An 8,891-nucleotide genomic window follows, 5' to 3' on the forward strand; every position below is an offset into this window, starting at 1 on the left:
ACAGTCACACGCTGGTGCTTTGGTTCAGTTTTGCATGCCGGGGTCAGATAGCAGATCTGAACTTGAAACAGTGCTTTGTCTAAGACCCCTCTTCTCCCATCCAGGCTGAGAATTGAAGTTCTCGAAGCAGCCGCTTTCTACTGGTAATATTCGCCCCACCCCCCATCCCTGGGCCACATGGGTCTGAAGACCCCGCTCTCCGGCTGGCCTTTGCGTTGCTACACATTGCTAAGCACTATACACACAAAACAACTAGCAGGCCAGCTGCCACGTGCTTCAACAATGATCCAATGGGGAGGAAATATCCTTTTTTTTAAATAAAAATCCCCTATAATAAAGGCTGGGGTTTTTTGAAGAGCCCAGGGGAGTTAGATGCCGCTGCCGCATTGTAATTCAATGGGACAGAGGTGCCCAATTCCCTTCAGGTCTTTTAAGAAGCCCAGCCCGGCCCCCTCAGATACTCTGCTCTGTTTATACAGGCAGATGGGGAAAAAGCCAGCCTCTAAAATGAGGAACTTGTACAACTAGGGTGAGAAGTGGATGGGGGAAGGCGAGACTAGATCACCTACCGTGGAGTCCAGATGCTACCCCTGTGGCCACCCTAGGATCTGGGAGTCTGGGCACTGCTTTCCCTGTGAACCCTCATGCTTCCTGGCGCCTCCACACCATGCATCCCTCGTGCGTGGGAGAACTGTGCCACGCTCATCCTGCAAGATTTCCCTCTCATTCCCTTGAGCCAGGGCTTGAAAAACACACCCACCACCCATGAGCCTGAGGACCAGGCCACTTGTTAGATCAAAATACATTAGGGCCCTGAGCCATGGACCTTCCCGAGCCAGGCCTTGTCCAATTCCAAGCCACATCCCTTCTACTGATTAACTACCCCCTGGCTGGACTCTGAGCTGCTGAATAATGCTGACACCCCCCAATACATCCACCTTAGCAATGCAGCCCACCCCCCCCAAAGGGCACACAGGTTGGGACCCCAGCAAACGGAGCCAGTCATCCGTTTCTCTTCCTTCGAGATATTCAGATAATTGGAACGAACAATACATACTGTTCAAGGGCCTACAACGCATGCAGATGCTTCTGCCTTCCTTTCTGCTGCTCTGACCAGGGAAGGATTTTTAGCCACATCTAGGCGAACGCTGACCCCCAGCTGGAGGGCCTGGATTTTCAAAGGTGCCTAAGGGATTTATTCAATGGGATGTGGGTACTTAAATCACTTAGACCGCTTTGGATGAACAAACTAGCCCCACCCGACAGCTGAAATTCACATGGGTCAGACTAAAAGGAAACAATGAGCGAACAACTGAAACTGCCAGCATGCTTTTAGTGTTTACTCTGAACATTCACATAAAGCAGAAACTTCTCTAAAGGCTACAGGAGCCCAAGGAGAGCTGGCACAGAGCAAGCCGGGTGGTCAATCCAGGTTGCCTTTTTGTGGGCGGTGCTGGGGATAAGAATGCTCCTGCGCTGAATTACACCCATGATTTTGCACTTTCAGTGTGTCTATGCTTTTGACAACTCATTCAGCACAGGAAACTGTGGCCACAGTTCACTGCGGGTGTAAGATCACATGTGCAAAAGGAGAGACACACACAGGGTTGAGCATCAGGCAGCATCTGAAATGTTCATCCTCCAGGGTTGACCTTTTAGGGCTGGACTTTGTACCAAAGATACTCTGATCAATATGTTCTTTGCCCTTGTCTTCACTACAAAAATCTAATCATGTTGAACACAACTCCAGAGTCAAATTCACATAGCACTGACGGGGACTTCGTGGCAGCTCCCGCAAGTCTCAGTAAAGCAAGTATCACAGATGCGTGGTGAGAAATCATAGGCTTAGCTCTGTAGGGCACCTGCCTAATAAGACAGCACTGGCTGAAATAGTTTTCCTCTCTTCTTTAGAGAGATCACAGTTGGATACACGAACATGTGACTTGTGAACATTAAGGAGGGTGGTTCGGGGGTGAAGATTCTCTAGGAGATCTTACTGTCTCACCACAGCAGAGGATGCAAGCTGTGAGGTTATTTTCCATATACGAGTCATGATGTATACACCAAGAGGAGGGTCCCATAGGTAGGGTGTGTGGCTTGGCAGGGAATTTTCTTCTCACATCTAGGGCCAAGTATTATTTCAGTTAGAGAGAGAGGAAACCGAAGCCCGGTGAAGGGAAGTGACTTGCCCAAGGTCATTCAGCAGGTCAGTCAGTTCCTGGCTCCCAGCCATACCCACAGCCGGGCAATCTCAACAGCTGTCTCCAACGGGAGTTCTAAATTCTAGTGTGAAGTTAAGCTCTGAGCTCGGTTCTGTCCCACTTTTTCCTCCCCCAACTTCTCCTTGTTCATTCAAACCCTAGTTGAAGCGCTACCCTGCAATAACCAGGGTGGCTATTCTGTAGCCCAGGGGTGGGCAAACTATGGCCCATGGGCCAAATCCGGCCCACGAGCCGTTTTAAGCCAACCTGTAAGCTGCACCATGCAGCTCGGCCCCGCTTCGGCTGGGGCACTGGATCAGGGGGCTGCACCATGGGGTTCCCAGAAGCCGCAGCATAGCCCCACTCCAGCTCCTATGCGCTCCAATGGGAGCTGCAGGAGTGCTGCCTGCGGATGGGGCAGTGTGTAGAGCCACCTGACGGCGCTTCCGCATAGGAGCCGGAGAAGGGACGTGTCACTGCTTCCGGGAGCTGCTTGAGGTAAGCGTCACTTGGAGCCTGCACCCTCTGAGCCTCTCCCCATACCGCAAACCCCCTGCCCCAGCCATGATCCAAACCTCGATCACAGCCCAGAGCACCCTCCTGCACCCCAAACCTCTCATCCCTAGCCCCACCCTAGAGCCCGCACGCCCAGCCAGAACCTGAACCCCCCTCCCGTACCCCAACCCCAATTTTGTGAGCATTCATGGCCTGCCATACAATTTCTATTCCCCATTGTGGCTCTTGGGCCAAAAAGTTTGCCGGCCCCTGCTGTAGCCTTTGATTGGTAATGATTTTCTCAGTGGTGGAAGTTGTCACTTGACAACCTTGAAGACCAACATTCTCAGCCTAGTCACAGAACAGAGAGCAGCAGCACAAGCCTCCACACACAAGCCATGTAAATCACTCCTGACCATGAAGGGGAGTAAAGTCTCCAAGCTGGGTCCCTCAGCTGAGGCTGCCAACAAATGACGTCAGTTCCGGCGAATTTTGTGATGCCAACACCTGTCTGCCAGCCACTGGAGTGAGCCCCAAAGGGTCCGCAAACACGCTTGCAGACACGGCTGTCTCATGGTGGGTATTTTATGTCCTGTACGCTCTATGACAATACCCAGAGTCAGCCACTTTTCTGGGCGTGGCTAGATCAGAGGGTATTAGTTTAAATTATTCTGTCTGCGGTCCTGCTGATTGGCGGCTGGGATTTTTCTCCCCCTCTCAACTACATGACTCTGAATGGAATTTCAAAAGCACTTCACCCAGGTCATTCACCCTAGCGAATCAAACCCAAGTGATGTCACGATGCCAAAAAGCCCGGAACAAAAATTAAACTGAATTACCCTTTGTGACCCTTCTAATGCAGGTTTCCCAAGAGACTATGGGATGCACTCGCCAAGATACAGGCAGTCCCTGTTATACCCTTACAGGCTGCTAAGACGGAAAGCCCTGAGCATACCTGGCAGCAGGCAGCGAGGTGAGATGTAAAAAAGTCAGAAATGTAATGAGCTGTTTTCACTCAAGGCGTTGGGAGGACTTTTACCGTTGAAACATTCCACGCTCAGCTCCGTATTGTGCCCTAGGGCATCAGAAACTTTACTCCCAGAGGGGAACACTTAGCCTTGCTCAGAACCCATCATGACCTCATCCACTGAGCCAAGTGAACCAGGCTAGAAACCAATGGAACGTCGCACCCCTCGCACGCAAGGATCTCAAAGCACTGTACAGACCTCCCAGGAAGGGGGCGAGTGTTCTGTCACCCACAGGGAAACTGAGGCACAGAGTGTTGAGGAGATTGGCCCAAGATTACACACAAGTCAATGAAAGAGCAGGTGACCGAACCCAGGCTTCCCAGCCCCTTGGTCTAATCAAGACAACATGGAACATGTAGTACTGTGTGGCCTCTGCACCCCAGTGCTTGGGGCAAGACGCATCAAAGAGAGACGTCAAATATCCCATATGAAGCCAAAAGAGCATTAACTCCTCAGGGCAAGGGGAATAACCATGTACCGGACCCCAATGTTCTTAGAGAAAATCCCTTCTGGAGCAGTACGTTAAACCATCTTCTGAACCAACAAAAAGAGTGACTTCAGAAGAGGCTTAACTGGGGAGTTCCTTGTACTTCCCCTTAATAGCGCCCTGTGAAATCATCCCCCACAGGAAACTCCCTCCACCCTCGCCTGTACAGAAAACTGCAAATGAGACCTGCACACAGGTATGCCATTCTGCATTGGACATTCATGCCCGTGACCTCTTGGCACATCAGTCACCTGAATGAGGAATTCTAAAGACTCAATTACCACCTCATTCGACACAGGTCACTGCTTCCATTTCCAGGTGACGTGACGGAGGCCAGGTCTCCTCCTTGTGGAATTGACTGTGCCCGGGATAGCTTTAGCTCCTTGGATGCTCAGGTTGGTAAGCCTGGCATCTGGGGGTTCTGTTACAGTTAAGCGATGGGACAATATCCCATCACATGGTCTGCCACAGTCATCACCCAGCTGTACCTGAGCAGCATCTAGTGAGTCTCATGGGGTACCACACAGACCCTCCAATTACTGAAACCGTGGGGATCATCTTTGACCTGGACACAGAGTTTTGTTATAGAATAGTAAACGAATAGCTGGCTTTAATATAGCACTTTTAATCCATAGGTCTCAAAGCATTTTACAAAGGAGCTCAGTGTGAACAGTCTCATTGTATTGGTGAGGAAACTGAGGCACAGAGAGAAGTGACTTGCCCGAGGTCACCCAGAAAATCAGTGGAAGACTTGAGAATGGGACCAGTTCTCCTGAGTCCCTGTGCAGTGCTCTATCCACTAAACCACACTGCCTCCCTCCAGGTACGCATGCCAATCAGGCTGTGGACAGGATAAACCTATCTCCCAATCCCTGGGGTGTCCCAGTCCTTATCTTTCTATGTTCCACGCTGCACAGTCTTGCCACAGTCATCCAGTGCTGCAGTAGATTTAACTGAGGACCCAAATCCTGCATCTGCATGGGCCAACCCCTGCATAGCGCCCTTTTGATCCCCCCCCCACACACACACAATGCTGTTAGGGGTAGAGAATCTTCGCGTCTGAGGGCCGAGACCTACAACTGTGTGTTAAATCCCAGGCCCTGCTATGGCACTGTAGAAATAGTGGCAAAGCCACAGAGAAAGCTGAGCATACAGAATGCTAGATCCTTCACTAGCCATGCAATACAATGAAGGTATAAGGTCAGATTCTATGCACATATTTTATGTGTGTACATACATACTTTATAGATACATATATACACACACACACACAGAGTTGATGTCTGATGGCAGAGTTGTAACCATTAACCTATCACCTATGTAAAGTACAGGGCACAGACCTTTAATGCTTGTCAGTATTAATAATCCTAAAACTGAAGTGGGGCTGATTAGCAGAAGGAATTACATTACAATAATGTCTAAGAAGGGACATATACAGCCACCAAGGGAAACAAGAGGCTGGATCCAAATCTTTTGAGGAAGTGCCCAGAAGCACAGACACAGCCTGGGATATTGCGAAAGGACAAATACACACAAACCACTGGCTTTAAAACAGAGCACAGACCCAGTGACCTAGTCCCAGAGCAGGCTATAGTCATTTGCCCAGGGCTCTTTAAAAATAAAATAAAGAAAAAGTGTTTAACTCACAGTCATGCTCCTCCCAGTCTGCTGTCCCTCTGCCATGATATCCAGGATCCTTGGATGAGCAGAGCCCCAAAATAAGCCTTTGAAAACAAGGTACTCCAGAAGATCCAAAACCCAGCAAAGAAGGTGAGATCTGAGAAGTCATTTCACCCCAGACTCCAGTGGAGAGAGGCCCAGACAGGAGGCTGCACTGAAGTTTGTTACCTGTAGAGCGTGTAGACGAAACTGAGCGCTAAAGCTGCAGGTTAGCAAGTCTGGGGTGTCTGGAATCAGCCAGAGCACAGCATAGTTTTGGGAATCCACCCTCAAGTTTCTCCTTCCTCCTTCCAACCTGATCAAACAGGGCTTGCTGTTGCAAGTGACACAGCTGCTAGCCACACTCGTTACAGTGCTCACAGCCTGCACCAATCTACACGCATCAAGTGGCTGGGTTGCCTCACACCCTTGAGTGGTTAGTTGAACACCTTCTCTTTGAGGTGCAGCTGGCCAAAGACAGTGCAGCAGGAAGGCAGCAGGTCTGGAAAACCCCCAGCAACATTCTGTTGCTTTTGGGCCCTGTCCTCGCTGCGTGCATCACAGGGGCCTCCAGTAATCCCACCCAGGAGTGCAAGTCAGGGAACAAGGAGAGAACACACCATTCTTAAGGTGCTTACAAAGCAGCATTTGCCAGGGCCGGCCCTTGACCTAACAGCGGCTCCTGAAGTCAGAGATACGGCACGTAGCGCTATACCGCAGAGCCTTGTTTCTTCCGGTAGCTGGTGAGTTGCCATTTGAGTGCCGTCGGTGCCATGAATTCGGTGGCCCAAATTTAGTTCTCAGCGGCCACATCCACATCACGAAACCTACGGCCACACGTGGCACTAGCTGGTAGCCTTCTCAGCAGAGGGGCGGAGGATCAGGAGCCCGAGCTGGTCTCTCATCCCCGGTGGCAGCACCTGCAGATTGGGGGCAGCCTGGGGAAGCCTGTATTCCAGGCTTGCGCTGTCTATCCTCAGTGCTGCTCAAGGCACAGAGACACTGTCCCTGGCTCTCCAGCATTTACAATACCTGAGGTGTCCCTCCCCTTTGAATGTCCATTACCATGCTGAGCTGAGACGGTACAGAGCGGAAAATCAAAGCAAGCGAGCGTCTCCGCCTGTTTCCATCCACGCACATAGTCACACATGCAAAAGGCACTGCCTGCCCCCTGCCTTATACCAGTGCAGTTCCTGGTACAGTGACGGGCCTAAAGGCTAGAGAACAGAGACACAAATCTTCAGCCTTCTGTCTCGATAACCTTCCTTGCAGCAGGAGATTTCTCAAACCTGTGCTAAGCAATGAGACTTTAGCCAGCCCACATTTCCACTTCACTCATAATCCATGGCCTGAGCCTGCAAACATTTTCTCCCCTCTGGCTGTGCTGATGCCTGGGAGTAAACCCTACACGTCTTAGGAAGCTTCGTGTCTATGGTCTACAGTCACTTTCTGCACGCAGGGTTGTTACAGCCGTGTGGATCCCAGGGTGTCACAGAGACCACGTGGGCGAGGTAATATCTTCTACTTGTCGAGACAAGCTTTCGAGCGACACAGAGCTCTTCTTCTGGTCTGTGTAAGCTCAAACTAACTGAAGTTCAGTCAATAAAAGACACTACCTCGCCCACCGGGTCTCGAGAGTAACTTTTTGTCAGTTCTGCCAGCAGAGGGCACTGAGCTCCCTCTTACCTAGATATGCCTTATCTGCAGCCCCAACGAGTGAGTTTGCTAAGGGGTGTGTATACTTCCTATTATCTCCCTTTGAGGACCAGTTACTTCCTGGACACAAGGCTGCTGAGATTTTCACTCTCTCCTGATAAGCAACTCAGTCAGAAATGAAACCCAAGGACGCTGTTCTGAGGCTGCACTATACCATCCTAGTGACGCCGAATAGAATAGGATGCTGTTGGTTAGAGATTTGGAGTTTTGTTTTAAGAACTGTAAAGTGCCTAGGGATAAGATTAATTAATCTCATTATCATGGGACGCTTGTACCAATAAATAATAATGCCTTGCATTTAACTAGTGCCTTTTCTCGCAGAGGACGCTCCGCAAACCCAGAACTGGTAAGTATGGGCCACTTCGCCTGCTGATGAAAGGCACTAAAGAAACCAGCTCTGGGGGAAAACACAGCAGTGCCCCACATACAATGGTTGGGGGCAAGCCTTGAAAGAGTCATGACTCTAAAGTCTTTCTCCCTCCCCCTTTATTTGCTCACATTCAATAAGGCGTACGATGGGAATGCAGCCGCACTAGAATATACATTGGATCGGTTTTTCCTTTTTTAGTTTCTTGAGGATGCGTTGGAGGGAATGGAAGTTTTTGGCCTAATCCTGCCAGTACTTAACCCCTTTCCCATCTCACTAGAGTCTATGGGGCAGATCCTTGACTGCAATGGCCAATGGCAGCTGAAGATCTGTCCCTATGGGCACCTTACTGTAGCTGCTCAGAACTTCACTGGATTAGGACCTTAACACTCTAGTAAAAACCATGCCGGAAACTGTTACATTCTGCAGCCGGGGCCTAGCCTGGATTCACTGGCTCATGTGGACTGAGCTTTTGTGGCTTATAATCATGTTATGACACCCTACTCTAAATTACCTGGGAGGGGAATAGCCTTGGGGAGAGTTTAACAACACAGCTGTAAAGCAAAAAATATCCTTTTGACACCAGTTAGAAAAAATATTCTAGGACCTTGGTAACAGTGGTCCCTAATTATGGCAATTGTTAGTCTGATTTCCAATAGGATGGGCCTTGAAGTCCGAAGGTCACATTTTTGGCCCCTTTGAGGTCTATGGCAAAACCAGTATAGATTCTGACCCACGTAGGGTGCCTAATTTCCATTGACTTAGACGTCCAAATATCTTGAGCAGCCGGATCTGGCCCATGGAGAAATCAAAATCTTTTCCAGGGTAAGCATGGTGCATTCAGCCAGAGGTCGGGATCCTGCGCATTGGATTAATTTACATTATTAACCTTGATCTAGTACTGCAGCTCTAACTGGGCAGAGGAATTTCAGTGATCA

Source organism: Lepidochelys kempii, chromosome 17 (assembly GCF_965140265.1).
Source record: "Lepidochelys kempii isolate rLepKem1 chromosome 17, rLepKem1.hap2, whole genome shotgun sequence".
Taxonomy (NCBI): domain Eukaryota; kingdom Metazoa; phylum Chordata; order Testudines; family Cheloniidae; genus Lepidochelys; species Lepidochelys kempii.